Below are 14,873 nucleotides of genomic sequence, written 5' to 3' on the forward strand. Positions count from 1 at the left end.
AGCTCAAGGCCCACCCTCAATGACACTTCCACCAGCAATACTCTGTCTCCCAAAGGTCCCATGACCTCCCCAACTCTCTCTCTCTCTCTCTCTCTCTGAAACCACAGCAACCCATTCCTAGTTTGACAGCTGCTCTCACTAACCCCAAATCAAATCCCAGTCATCTGTTTCCAAGTTCTGGGCTGCTCATTGTGATCTGCCACCAGCAGCATCATAATGTGTGGAAGCTTGTCAAACACAGATCCAGGGCTCAGCCAGGGACTGTGCTCAACCATCTCTGCAAGGGATCATAACGCTGTCTCCAATGTGAGAATTGGTGCCCTAGACCAGAGCAGCCTCCTACAAGGTTTTTGGATTCCATTCTGTCCCTAACCTGAACTATCACATCCCCCTCCACACAGATCCCCATTCACACAACTGCCAAGATGGTCTTCCCTTTTCCTTGTAGTGCTGGTATCAAACTAGGCAAGCACTCCACCACTGAGTCACACCCCTACCCAGGGTGGGAATTCTAAAAACAACAATTATATCTCCTTGCCTCCATGCTTAACGCCTCCACCAGCTTCCATTGGGTTCAGATAAAATCCAAATTTCCTTTTCCTTCGAGAGTCTGGAGCCAGGGTATGATGTTCCCAGCACTCTCACCCCTGGAAGCCTCTCAAATCACCCCAAGAACACCCCTGCCTCTGGGTCTTGGCATGTTCCATTCTCTTTGCCTGAAAAACTAGTTCACTGGCAATCCTATAATTTAACCCCTCACGTCATTGAGTCCCTAATAAATGCCACCTCAGACAGACTCTCAAATGCCTCTCAAAGAGCTACCCCTCTATGTGACCAAGTCATTCCAGCTTGTCCAGAATTACCCAATGCTTCTACTACCCCTCCCCTTTACCTTTTTTTTTTTTTTTTTTTTTTTTCATGTATATGGGTGTTTGCCTGAATGTGAAACAACTGCATGCAGTGCCCTTGGGAGCCAGAAGAGGGTGTTGGGTCTCCTGAAACTGGTGTTATACACAACTATGAAGCACAATGCAGGTTCTGGGACCCGAACCTGGAGCCTCTGGAATGGCAGCCCATGCTTTTAACCTCTGAGCCATCTCTCCAGCCACCACCTCTTTAAATTTCTAACTGATACACTAAAAGCACAGTAGTTATACATAGTTCTGGGCATCACAGAAAGCTCCAAAACCAGGCACATTGTGGAATGTCAAAGTTAAGTTAAACAGAGTCATCTTCACGTGTGGCCTTTCTTTACAGTGAAAACTCAAAACTTTTGTCTCCTGGCTTATCCAAGTTGCATTAGTTGTAATACTTGACCAAAGCTAGAGGTAGGAGCAGCTTGTTTGGGTTCCAGTTTCAGATGGATTTCAGTCTCCCATGGCAAGCAGGCATGGCAGTTTACCCATGGTAGCAGAAGCATGAAGCAGCTATTTGTCTGTACCAGCAGTCGAGAAGCAAAGGACATGACAGGAAGTAACCAGGGATGAAATGGTCCCAAGGACCCACCCCTACTTCCTGCAGTGAGGCTCCACCTCCTAAATGTTCCAGAACCTCTCAAAACAGTGCCACCACCTGAGGAACAAGGCTCAAGTACATGAGCCTATCAGGGACATTTCACACTCAAAGCACAACAGAAATACACAGTGAATTGCCATTAGCTATCATCACCCCACCATGCAAAGGATATTGCACTAGATTTTACATTGGCATCCCCAGAAAAGTGTCATGGCTGTTCACCCCTCAGTCCCCATCACACACCACTCCACACCTCTACTTAATTCTTTATCACATGATGTCATCTTCAGGTCTCAGCTCATCCATTTGCTCAGGAGCACATGAGGGCCTTGCCCTGGGGTAGAGGGTTGAGGAAGATTGGTTGATAGCTGTATTCCCAGAACCTAGGACAGCGAGTGGCCCCTAATGGGCACTTCATCCATATTATTGACAAAAATTCAAAAACATGATCCCCATAGCCTGCTTAGCATCTGCTGGCAGCTTAGCTGTTGGTATTATTTGGCTGCAATGCATGCAGTTTCCTCCAGGTTCAGAATTACCTCCTTGGGCAAGTTTGCCAGAAATGGATTTCTTGAGCTGACAAGAGTGCCAGCAGCTAGGGTTTTGTTTTCCAAGTGTCAGACCTCTTACTCCAACAGCCAAAGCTCCTTCCTGTACCTACTTGGCTCTGCCCTGTCCAGAGCCAAGATTCTCCGTTTTAAAACCCTCAATAGGTGAAAATGTAGCTGTTTGTTGCTTTAATTTTCATACTTGCAATTGCTACTTAAACCAAGAGTTTCCCCATGTGCTGAGCTAATGGCTGTCTGTTCCTCCCCCTTTGCTTATTATTATACTTCTACCTAGATTTTCCAACTTGTCTGAATGATTTGCTGGTCTGTGGAAGATTGTTCTGATTCTTAGATTAAATTACATCTCATTTTCCTTAGTCCTTTTTTGGCGTGTTCATACCCCAATTTGTATTTGCTTGTGTTGTGGTTTAAGTGTGAACTGTCCCCCATAGGCTCATGTGTTCAAACACTTGGTCCCCAGATGATGGCTCTTTCTTGAGAGGTTCTAGGACCTTTGGTACCTGGGGATTGATGAGTGGACATTGGCCCAGTTAGTACTGGAAAGTTATATCCTCCTCTGGTCCTGACCCTAGGGTTGCCCGATTCCTAATCCACAAAGATGTGAACAAGCCTAAAGTGTGGTAAATTAAATAAGAATCTGGGAAATGATAGGCTGATGGATGTTTATTTGAGAAGAAATCACTTACACCAGAAACAGATGAGTGCCTCCTGTTCCAGTCCCGAGAATACCTCCTGATGCTCTCTGTCTCCGACCAGGAAATAAGACAGAGAGCTGGGGTCTAGGACCCCAGACCTAGCCCCCCCACCCCAGGTCACACCCGCACCTGTTCCCACAACCCAATGGACATGGTCAGTGTAACAGGTGGGGGTGGGGTGGATATCTCACTATAATTCCCCTTTTAGTCTAAAGAAAAGATTTAGGCTTAAAACAAAAGTATATACAAAGACAATAAATATCAAGTATTCTCTAGGAAAAGGAAAACTAAGAATATACAAACTTAAGACCTATTGTCAGTGAGATAACAAGAGCAAATGGCAAGAAATACACAAGCCCAGGCTCACTCTCCCCCTCCCCTGAGCACAGACAGGAATGTTGGACCTGACTGTGGTACCAGCTAACCATGGTTGTCAACTTGAAGCATCCCAGGGAGAGATCTTCATCAGATTAGCCTGTGAGCATTTCTGTGTGGCATCTTCTTGATGTTGACTGATGAAAGTGAAGCCAGCCCACTGTGCACAATACCACCTCTGGGCTGGTGGGCCTGGGCTGTATAAGAAAGCAGACTGAATGAGCCATGGGGAACACGTCAGTAAGTAGCATCCTCCACGGTCTCTGCTTCAGTTCCTGCCTCCAGGTTCCTGTCTGGAGTTCCTGCCTTGGCCTTCCTTGATGACAGACTGTAACTTGCAAGCCAAATAAACCCCTTTCCTCCCCCATTGTTTTTGGTCAGTGTTTTATCACAGCAACTAGAGCTTACTAGGATAGTCACCCTTTCCACCATAATCCATAACAAAGCCTTCCTATCTTAAGTTGTCTCTGACATGTGTTATTTCATGGTGACAAGAGAAATAACTAATAAAACTTAATGGTTTGAGGGGTTTCTTTTCTATAATTTGTTATTAACAAATGCTTCAAAAAATCGCTCCATTGGCTTTCTGACCTAGACAGGAAGGTTGTTCTTCACTGACAGGTTCCTAAGAAGGAGAACCAAGTGATGAGGAACAATACAGAAGAGAGGAAAGCTGGGACCAGGAGATCTTGCACAAACTATGTCTTAGGCCAAGCAAGCTTATTAAGAAGTATAGCATTTTATATATGGTTTGTAGGGGGAAATACAGCAGGAGACTAACCAAGCAATGTTACACAGAGGGAACACAAGGTAGGTATCTCAAAGGCATCAGAGACTGAGTGACCAGTGGCCTTGGGACTGATAACTCCAGTCTCTTCAGGAGGAAAAGCCAGGTTTCTAGGAACCAAAACTGTAATTCCTTCAAGGTGCTGGCCTAAGCACCAAATAGGACCTTGTCAAGTCTGTCCCTGGGCAAAAACACAGAATTGGCTGTGCTGATTTAAAAGAAAATGGCCCTCAAAAGGAGTGGCACTATTAGGAGGTTTGATCTTGTTGGAGGAAGTGTGTCACTGCAGCAATGGGCTTTGAGGTCTCTTCTGCTCAAGCTTCCCTCAGTGTGACAATCAGTTGACTTCCTGTTGCCTGCAAGACGTAACACTCTCAGCTATACGTCCAGCACCACATCTGTCTGCACGCTGCCATGTTCCCTGCCTTGACGACAATACACTGAACCTCTGAACTGTAAGAGCCACCACAATTAAATGTTTTTTATAAGAGTTGCCATAGTCATGGTGTCTCTTCACAGCAATAGAAAGCCTGACTACGATGTTGGTGTTCCCTTTTACTTTCATTGGCACCTCTGAGAAAACCTTGGCTCAGTCTGTCTCTCAGCTTCCCATCTCCACCACACTTTTCTCAAAGCCATCCTGACCTCCTCCCACTCCCAGCCACCATACTTACTTAAGCTCCTAGCATTCTCTCCTCCCTGTCTCTGCCAGACATCCTGACTTCTCTCACCACAGGACCTTTGTGCACCATGTCCCACAATGTGCACTGTTCCCTCCCTTGCTTCTTTCTGATCTTAACTCCAGTGCAATCCCCACCTCATTCACAGGCCACATCATCTAACATCTCAGTCTTGGGGGTAGGAAGGCTCAGTGGTGGAAAAAAATGGCCTAAGATCCATGAAACTTTAGGTTGGAACACACCATTGCAAAAGAATAAATAAAATAAACTCTGGCAGTATCGAAGATGTTTGTATCCTAACCCCCAGAGCCTGGGAAGTAGGGCTTCAAAGGACTGGGGGTACAGCTCAACAGTAGAGCACCCACTGAGCACAGTCCCTCACTTCTACATCCATCTCCCAGGTGCCAGCCAGTTGGGGGGGTTAGAAGTGAGGCATTCTCCTTGGCAACAGAATTCAAGGTAATGCCAGAAGCTCAGCTTTGAGACAATAATGAGCAAGTGCTGAGTGTTTAGTCCTAGATCAAGCTCTACCCCCAAATCTCAGAGACCATGGAAGAAGAGGGAACAAAAATAATGTAAGAGGCAGAGGACGGAGGATCTACTGTGTAATCCTGTTTCCTGGACACGGCACCACTGTTCCACTGATTAACTCAGTGCTGCTGGGGCCACCTGCACAGATCTGCATGAGACAAGTCAACAGGATCAGTCAACACCACACACTAGTTGGGCTCCGGAGGTTTAAAACCAAGAGTAGAGCCAGATGTGGTGATACACACCTTTAATCTCAGCATTTGGGAGGCAGAGGCAGGTGGATCTCTGTGAGTTCGAGGTCAGCCTGATCTACATATAGAATTCCAGGACAGCCAGGGCTCCATGATGACATAGTGAGACTCTACTTTTAAAAAAGTGTTTAAAGACATGTTGTAAAGGGAGTGTCTGTGTGAAGAGAGAGCTAAGGGTGGACATGATTAAGATACATTGTGTACATGTATGAAATTGTCAAAGAGTAAATAAAAGTTATTTTTATAAAACTACAAATAATATTGTTGACATAATAATGCTAAAAATCAAATGTAATATAGTATACCATGCATAGTTAATACATAAAGTCCTGGAAAGACAAAATTCTGAAGGACAAATACAAAATAGGGCTGGAGGTGTAATTCACCAGTAGGATACTTGCCAGCATTCAGCCCCGAGTTCCACTCCAGCATGGAAAGAGGGGAGATTGTGTCGGGAGTGTTCTTTGTGGGACTGCCATCAGAACCAGCTGAGCAGCCCCAAGTCCGTACCTGAGTAGGGGAGTGTGGATGAGGGAAAAGCTAGCTGTAGACAATAAAGAAAAGACAGACAGAATAAAGGTCAGGAAGGCAGATCAGTCAATACTGAAATGCCATGAGTTTATTTTTCACCACTCTTATATACCTTATCCAAAAAAGGAAACATGGTATCATGTATACAGAACAAACAGACTTTTCTTCCTCACTTATTCTAAGGGTTCAGTAACCACACCTTAGCTTCAACTTCTCGTGCCCTGGCCTTGAGGTCAGGAGTAGCTACACCTCAGATTCAAGTATTTTGATATTTAGACTAAGACACCCAAACATCCTACTGTAGTCATACCTTTGAACTTTAGGTCTTATGACTTGCTGAGGACAGTTTTGAACTCTCTGTCCTTGTGCCAAGATAGAGTGCAGCCATCTTTATGGGAACCTATGGGGTTGAGGGAGGGCTGGAAAGATGGCCCAGCAGTTAAGAGCACTGGTTGCTTTTCCAGAGGACCCAGGTTCAATTCCCAGCACCCACATGGCAGCTCACAACTATCTGTAACTCCAGTTCAAGGGGATCCAACATCTTTATACAGACATGAGTGCAGGCAAAACACCAATACACATAAAATAAAATGAAAGATGGGAAAATGGGGGTAAATAAGGATAAAGGTTCTTCCTTGCTCCCATACCCCATGGCATTTGCATATAGGGTCAAAGGCTTTACAAATATAAAGATACTAAGTTTTTATAAGAAGGCTGTAAGATAATTGACGTCATGACCCTCTTTGAGATGATCAAGGGAGACCAAGAGAAGTGAGATGTCTTTGTACAAGGCCATTGGGCTACTAAGTGTCAGAGCTGGGAGTTGAACTGAGGTAATCAGGACTTAGACCCAGGTTCCTAACCACACTCTGTGTATGACCCACCTCTGCCCACAGATATATTAGGTCAACACTCTGAGCAAAATTTTAGGGATGACATAAAACCCTCTCCTCTCAGTCAAATTGAATTTAGGAGCCCTGGCTATGCATCAGGCCCAGAAGCTAGGTCCTTTGAGGAAAAACTGCAGTGAAAGCCAATGTCCCCCAAAGCATGGGTGCCTCCCATCACAATACAGAGCCCTGAGCTCAAGTCACTGAGACAGGCCTGGCAATTCAAGTTCCCCTTGAGACTGGAGGTGTGTGTGACTAACCTAAATTTAGCTTGAAGGTCACCTGTAATATAGAGGAATTTCCCTGCCTCCCCAGCCTTTGACAGCTGATATACCTTGGAGAGATGAGTAAGAGGCTGTCAGCTGAAGAAGACAAACCAGCTTTATCCCCAGTTGAGACACACAGAAACTTGACTTGAAGTGATTGTACCTAAAACTCACTGCTAAGCAGTAGTGTCCCCTGTGTCCTCTGCCTGTTCCTCCTGAGTGGCATGAGCTGTCACTCAGGCTGAGTGGACAGTTATGGCCCTGCTTTTCCACTCAGTGCTTTCCTCACTGGGTCACTGTGTCTTCAGGTCTCGGGTTCTCTACTAACAGAATAACTGTGTTGGGCAGTTTCCCTCACTGACAAATACCTGAGAGAGACAACTTGACAAAAAGAGGGATGAATTTGTCTCACAGTTCAGAGCTCTCAGTCTGTGCTCAGCTGGCTCCATTGATCAGGGCTGAGATGAGGCAGATGGAAGCCCAGGAGAATGATGGGATCATGTGACAGAAGACACAGCTCACCTCATAGCAGAAGGGCAGCAGAGTGCAAATCTGTGCTGAAGGGCTTCCTCTGTCTTCCCTCTTCAATCCTATCCAGGCTCCCAGCCTACAGGGTGGGGTGTTCTCATTCAGGGTATATCTCCCCCTTACCTTAGCTGGTCCTCTCTAGAAACCTCCTCACAAACATACCTAAAGGTATATCTCCTAAGTATGCCTCAATCCAACAAGCTGACAATCAAGACTCACCATCAGGGACCAGCAAGAGAGCTCAGCAGGTAAAGGTGCTTATCATCTAGCACGACGACGACATGAGTTCAATTCCCAGAGTCCACAAGGTGAAAGGAAAGCACCACTCCTGCAAGTTCTCCTCAGACCTCCAACATGCTCTGCCGTACACACTCCTACACACACGCCTACACACACACACTCACACACACACACCCCTACACCTATACACACACACACACTCACACCTATACTCACACCTTACATACACCTACACACACATACCTACACAAACTACACACACATATGCACACCTACACCTATACACACACACACACCTATACACACACCTACACACACATACCTACACACACACACACACACACACACACACACACACATCTACATACACCTACACACAAAATAGCATTAAAAAAAAAAATAAAACATCATGAGCTGGGTATAGTGGCTCATGCTTATAATCCCAACGTGATGGAGACCATGCCAGCCTGGGCTACATACATAGTGAGTTCCAGGCAAGCCTGAGCTACACAGTGAGACCCTGTCTCAAAAACTAAAAAGTCTAACCATCAATGATCCCACCTAAAATTCTTGTGGTTATTAAATGAAATAATGTATACGGCCAGGAGTGGAGCACTTGTTCGGCACACTTGAGACCCTGGATTCAATCCTTCCCATCACAAAATGAGAAAGACTAGACATGGAAAGTGCTCAGTGAGTAGCTACTGTCCTTATCTGTCTTGTGGATGGGTTGCAACATCTCCTTGCAACTGTAAACACGCCTACAGAACATGCCTACAGAAGAAACTGTTAACATGCCTCCAGAGGACAGTCAAGTGAGGCAGAGGAGCACTGGGGAACAGCTTAGCCCCCTGGAACTTTGCTTGGTTCAGGTTCTGCACACCACTTGGCAGCTGAGGGTCCTCACCTACATGCAGTGTACACACATACCTCTGATAACAATGCTCCTAGAGACCTAGGGCTCCATCATCAAGCTGCACACATCTCACTCCAAACAGAGGGATATGTTTCTCCTCCTCCTGAACTAACTGTCAAGAACTCCCCTTCCACAGACAGATTATATTCAAACATTCCACAGGCATGGAAGGCAGGACGCCAATCTGGACTAGACTGGTTTCCAGCGCATGCACAGCAATGACAAGCTGAATTCTCTGAGTGAACTTTTAGGGGGAAACCCTTATTTACCATCTTATCCTGTGTATAATTTGGCATACACATGATTAAAATTAGATGCTTCTTGGGAAGAAACATACTCAGAAGAAAAAAGATTATGTAACCCAAGCCTGTCAATCAAAATAAGAGAACCACCCAAATGATGCAACCCCAGTCACCAGCCCCTCCTTCACCTAGACCCCGTAAAAGGAAGCCCCAGATAGTGATAGTCCTTGGTATTTTCTTCCCTGAAGCCTGCCATCATCTTGTCAGAGGATCTGTTCTGTGCGATCACTTTGCTTCTGATAGTTTCTTCCATGATTTGAAGTTCATGAGTGCCTTTGTTTCTGTTCTTCCATTATGACATCAAGGACCTGATCAAAATAGCAACTCACAGTAACAAACTAGTCTGATGCTGGGTGTAGTGGTGCACACCTTTAGTCCCAGCACTCAGGCGACAGAGGCAGGAGGATCTCTGTGAGTTCAAGGCCAGCCTAGTCTACGAAGTGAATTCCAGGGAAGCCAAGGCTGTTACACAGACAACTCCTGTCTTAAAAGAAAAATAAAAGCCTGTTGAGTGGTGACTTCTGCACTTGAGAGATTTAAGAACAGAGACATAATCATTGGTCCCTTGGTAAGAGTGCATTTTGGAGACACCTGTACCCACACCCAGGGTCTCTGTCTTCACCTGCAGGAACTTTGACAGCAGCATCACTTTATAAAGCCTCCCCAGGTCACCCCATGAAGGCTAGAGTTGAGAACTGACCAGCAGGGACTACTGTGGAGAAAGGACTCTTGCAGAGGTTAGGGGCTGGCAGTGGCCAGCTGACAGAGTTAATTAACACTGTGTGGGTCTCTGCTTGAAAAACTATTCATCCAACAACATTTCATGTCTTGTGCATTCTCTATATATGTTATATGCCATAGTTTATACATTTAAGATGAATAATCTAAATACACAGTAATTTCTAAAACTCGAGGGCTAAAGGATGGTTCAATGGGTAAGGAGCTGATGCACAAACATGAGAGCTTGAGTGTGGACCCCCACACCCATGTAAAAAACCAAGACGATGACCTACAGTCCTGGCACTGAGGAGTCAGAGACAGAGGGTCCCCAAAGAACTACAGCCTATCAGCTCTCTGGCCAGCCCATCTAGCCAACTGGCCAACTCTTTCAGTGAGAGACTATTCAAAAATTAAGACAGATCAATAGAGAAAGACAAAAATTGGCAACCTCTGGCCTTTACACACATGCATGGTGCATACAAATTCAGGTATACACATATACATGTCATGAGCACATATACACACTATGGGCATAGACACACACATATACTATGGGCACATACACAAACATAAGGACACATATCACATAGAAGTACACACATGTATACCACAAGCACACACATATACATGTATGTGTACACATATATTTCATGGGCACACACATGTATATATACACACATAACTGTTGTTGAATATTGTTTTAAGATGTGTTACATTTTTTATGCTGTGGAACATGATGCAAAAATATGTTGCATTCTTTTATATTACATTTGTTTAACTCTGTGAAGCTGCGTTACTTTGCCTGTCTAAAGCACCTGATTGGTCTAATAAAGAGATAAATGGCCAAAGCAAGGCAAGAGAAAGGATAGACAGGGCTGGCAGGCACAAAGAATAAATAAAAGGAGAAAAAGAAAGAGGAGATGTGGTAATATATTATTTATGATTTATTAAAGCTTGCATGAGGATTCAGAAAACAAAGTCAGCCACAAGCTATAGAAGCCAGGCAGTGATGGTACACACCTTTAATCCCACCACTTGGGAGGTAGAGGTAGACAGATCTCTGTTAGTCAAAGTGATTCTGACCTACAAGACATTGATCCAGTCCTAAAGAGAAACAGCTCACACAAAGATGATCACATTCCTTTATTCCCAGGACTCATGAGAGGTATGTAAGACAGGAACAGGATCTTAGAGCAGGCATTCATTTTCCAGCCACACTGAGGATAGGAAGGCACATAGTTTCTAGCCACATTGAGGAGAGCAAAGCAGCCTGAGTGAATCTGAGGAGCAGTGAAGTCGGGAGCAGTTTGGAGATTCCCCCTTTGACCTGAACATAGGTAGGGGTAATAGCTAGTGGCTGGCTGCTTTGCTTTTTCTGATCTTCTGCTTGAAGTTTGAACCCCAATATCTGTCTCTGGGTCTTTGTGTGTGTGTGTGTGTGTGTGCGCGCGCGTGCGCACGTGCGTGCGTGCGTGCGTGTGTGTGTGTGTGTGTGTGTGTGTGTGCTACAAGGAGAGATCAAAGAACAAGAGAAGGAGGAGGGCTCCAGGGGCCACCTACCTAGCTACATAGCAAGCCATGGAGTTAAGAAGTAAAGAAAGAAATAGAGAAATAGAGAAAGATAAAAGCCCAGAGGCAAAAGGTATATGGGATAAAGTTAAGAAAAGCTAGCAAGAAACAAGTCAAGCTAAGGCCAGGCATTCATAAGTAATAGGCCTCCTTGTATTTATTCAGGAGCTGGGTGGTAGGCCCCCAAAAGAGTAAAAAGCAACAACATATAACCACAGGTGTACATAACACACATAAACAAAAATGCCATGGGACACATGCATGCACATATGCCATAGGTACACTCTCTCACACACACACACACAATCAGTATCACACGTCTTCATATTCTATAGTCTCCAAACCATCAACCCATGGCCAGTCCTGCCCTCCAGTCCTGCCCTGTCTGCACCCCAGGCTCTACCCCCAACCAGTACTTTGAGACAAATGCCAGATGTGATGGTTGCTTCATCTGTATTGGAAAGATGGGGTTCCTTTTAAACAAAAAGCTATCCCACCTTCTGGAACTGGACCCACTCCTTCACACCAGCACAATAGCCTATGAACATCCTTGTTTCTATCGCCTCCTCAGTAGACTTACTTTTTCAGAATTTAAATAAGGTCTGTACACTGGCAACCATCTGCTTTGTCTCCTCAGACTCATATGTACACTCTGCCTGAGCACTTCCCATGAGCACTTGATTTCCCAGAGGTCTTGTTAAAATGTGGGTCTGGGGAGGAACCTGAGGTTCTTCATGTCATTGTTAGACATGCTGCTGCTGAGCACCCATGCACTTCCAAACTAAGTAGCAAAGCCACTGACCCAGACTTAGAAACATGAATCACAGCCAGGCACTGCTGAGAAAGAAGGACCCTCAACCTTCCCAAGAATCAGAACACAAAGAATAAGAACGCATACTATTCTTGCAGAGGACCTGAGTTCAGTTCCCAGCACCCATGCTGAGTAGCTCAAAACAACCTGTCAGTCCAGCTCCAGTGGACCCAAACCATCTTCTGGCCTCCTTGGGCATCTGTACTCCTGTGCACACCACACACACACACTCACACAACACCACCCACCCACACCCACACACATATTTAAAAATAATTTTTCTAATGTTTAATATTTTTTATTTTACATATTGATCCCAGTTCCCTCTACTTCCCATCCTTCCAAGCCCCCCATAGATCCCCCCCATCCCATCCCCCATCCACTCCCCAGGGAGGGTGAGGTCTTTAATGAGGGATCACCAAAGAAGGGGAAGAGAAATCACACCTGCTGTGGGTGATGCTATAGACAACACAGAAGTCTCTAGAATAAGACCCCGTGCAACAGTCCATTCTAGAGAAGTCTTGCTAGCCCCAAACCTAAGTCCAACTGGTCAGGATCCCAAAACCTCTGGGGACACACTGACAGTCTCTGACAGACAATGCAAGTGCAGAGAAAGGAAGGTCATACCTTTTCTCACTGTTACAGGTTTAATTAAAAAGCCAGAGAGGCCAGACTCCAAATATCCATCCTCCCCTGATCTGCAAGACCTGTGGATTGCACCACTTTCCCTGAAAGATAAAGGAAAGGATTTATCTCTCTTTAATCAGAATTGCCTTCCTCAGATCCTGCTCTCACCGAGGTCTGGTTTCCAGATCCAATCCTCAGGCAGCACCAGATACAGTGGACAGTGCCAGCACCAGCCATGATATCAGGTGTCTCCATCTCCAGGAACATGCAGCCTATCAGGAGTGTGAGCACCATCCTTACCACCAAAGCCATGCCATGTGCCAAATGCTCTGGATACACCTTGCACATTGCATATTAACATAATTCCTTCATCTCTGCTGATTCCATCTTGTGCTGTCTACATCAGACATTTGTTCACCCCCACCTCTTGTTTCTCCAGACAGGATCTCTCTGTGTAGTACTGGATGTTCTGGAACTCACTCTGTAGACCAGGCTGGCCTTGAACTCAGAGATCTGCCTGCCTCTGCCTCCTGAGTACTGGAATTAAAGGTGTGTGCCACCACTGCCTTGCTTTCTCTTTTTAAAAAATATTTTAGTAGCTGGATTGATGGCTCAGACGTTGCAAGCACTGGCTGCTCTTCCAGAGGCCTGGGGTTCTCAGCAATCACATGGAAGTTTACCAGTCTGCAACTCCAGCTCCAGGGGTTCTGACACCTTCACACAGACACACATGCTGTCAAAAGACCAATGTATATAAAATAAAAATAAATAAATATTTTAAAAATATAATTTAATTATATTTTATGTATTTATTGTGAAGGGGACCACACATGCATGGTACACCTAGGGAGATCAGAGGACAACTTGGGAGTCAGTTCTCTCCTTTCACTAAGTGGGGAATCGAGCTCAGATCACCAAGCCTTTGTGGCAAGATCCTTTATCTACTGAGCCATCTTACTGTCCCCATTTGTTCTCTTTATGCTATCTGCTTTATCCTGCTCAAGGACCTTCAACTATATGAAAACCTACATTCTGCCTCCTTGTTCTCTATCTTTTCCCTTAGTCTGTAACTCTATGTAAACTACATGAGGGCCAAGGTCCCACCTTTCTCTGTGAGGACAGTGTCCCTGACACCCAACAGCCCTAAGCATATAGCAAGTTTTTAAAAAATGTATGTCTTTGGTGTATCCTTTCCCAGCATCCTGAGGATCTTACTCATCTTACACCCATATTACAAATGACAGAACAGATCCAGGGAGATAAAGATAGTTTACTAAATTCTATGCCACAGAAAGCTGACAAACAAATATTAGAACTCAAATCTGTGTGACTCCAGCAAAAGCCCCATAGGCCTGTGACCTATTGAGCTTACATCAAAATTGTTTGCCACATTCTATCTATCTACCTTTCTTTCTATCCATCTGTCTACCTTTCTGTCTACCTACCTTTCTATCTACCTTTCTATCTATCTACCTTTCTATCTCTATCTATCCATATATACATTTGTTGGTGCTGAGGGTGGGACATAGAACCTCAGCATGCTTGCTAGGCAAGCACTCTAACATGAGTCATAGTCCCAGCATGCATATGCACATACACATACACACTACATTATTTCTTATTGTTAATGACATGGTGCATTTTCTTCTGGCATGAGAGAGGACAACAAGCTGTAGTAGCTTCCACAGAACATGTACCTTTGTCACTAACAGCAATCACAGACACTATCATACAGAGACTTTGCAATATCATTTAAACTCATCAATGCCTTAAAACTATACTCATAATAACACTACCAACCCATGCCTCCAGATCTTATTATACTGCCTGTTAATAATGAGAAAGGGTATTGCTTTATCACAGTAGACTCTGTAATGTTTATTTGTTTGAAGCAGGGTCTCACACAGCTCAGGCTGACTCTGCAATGTTTGTTTGTCTGTTTGAAGCAGGTTCTCACAAAGCCCAGGATGACTCTGCAATGTTTGTTTGTTTGTTCACTTGAAACAGGGTCTCACACAGCCCAGGCTGACTCTGCAATGTTTGTTAGTTTATTCGTTTGAAGCAGGGTCT

This window comes from Phodopus roborovskii, unplaced genomic scaffold, assembly GCF_943737965.1.
Source record: "Phodopus roborovskii unplaced genomic scaffold, PHOROB, whole genome shotgun sequence".
NCBI classification, from domain to species: Eukaryota; Metazoa; Chordata; class Mammalia; order Rodentia; family Cricetidae; genus Phodopus; species Phodopus roborovskii.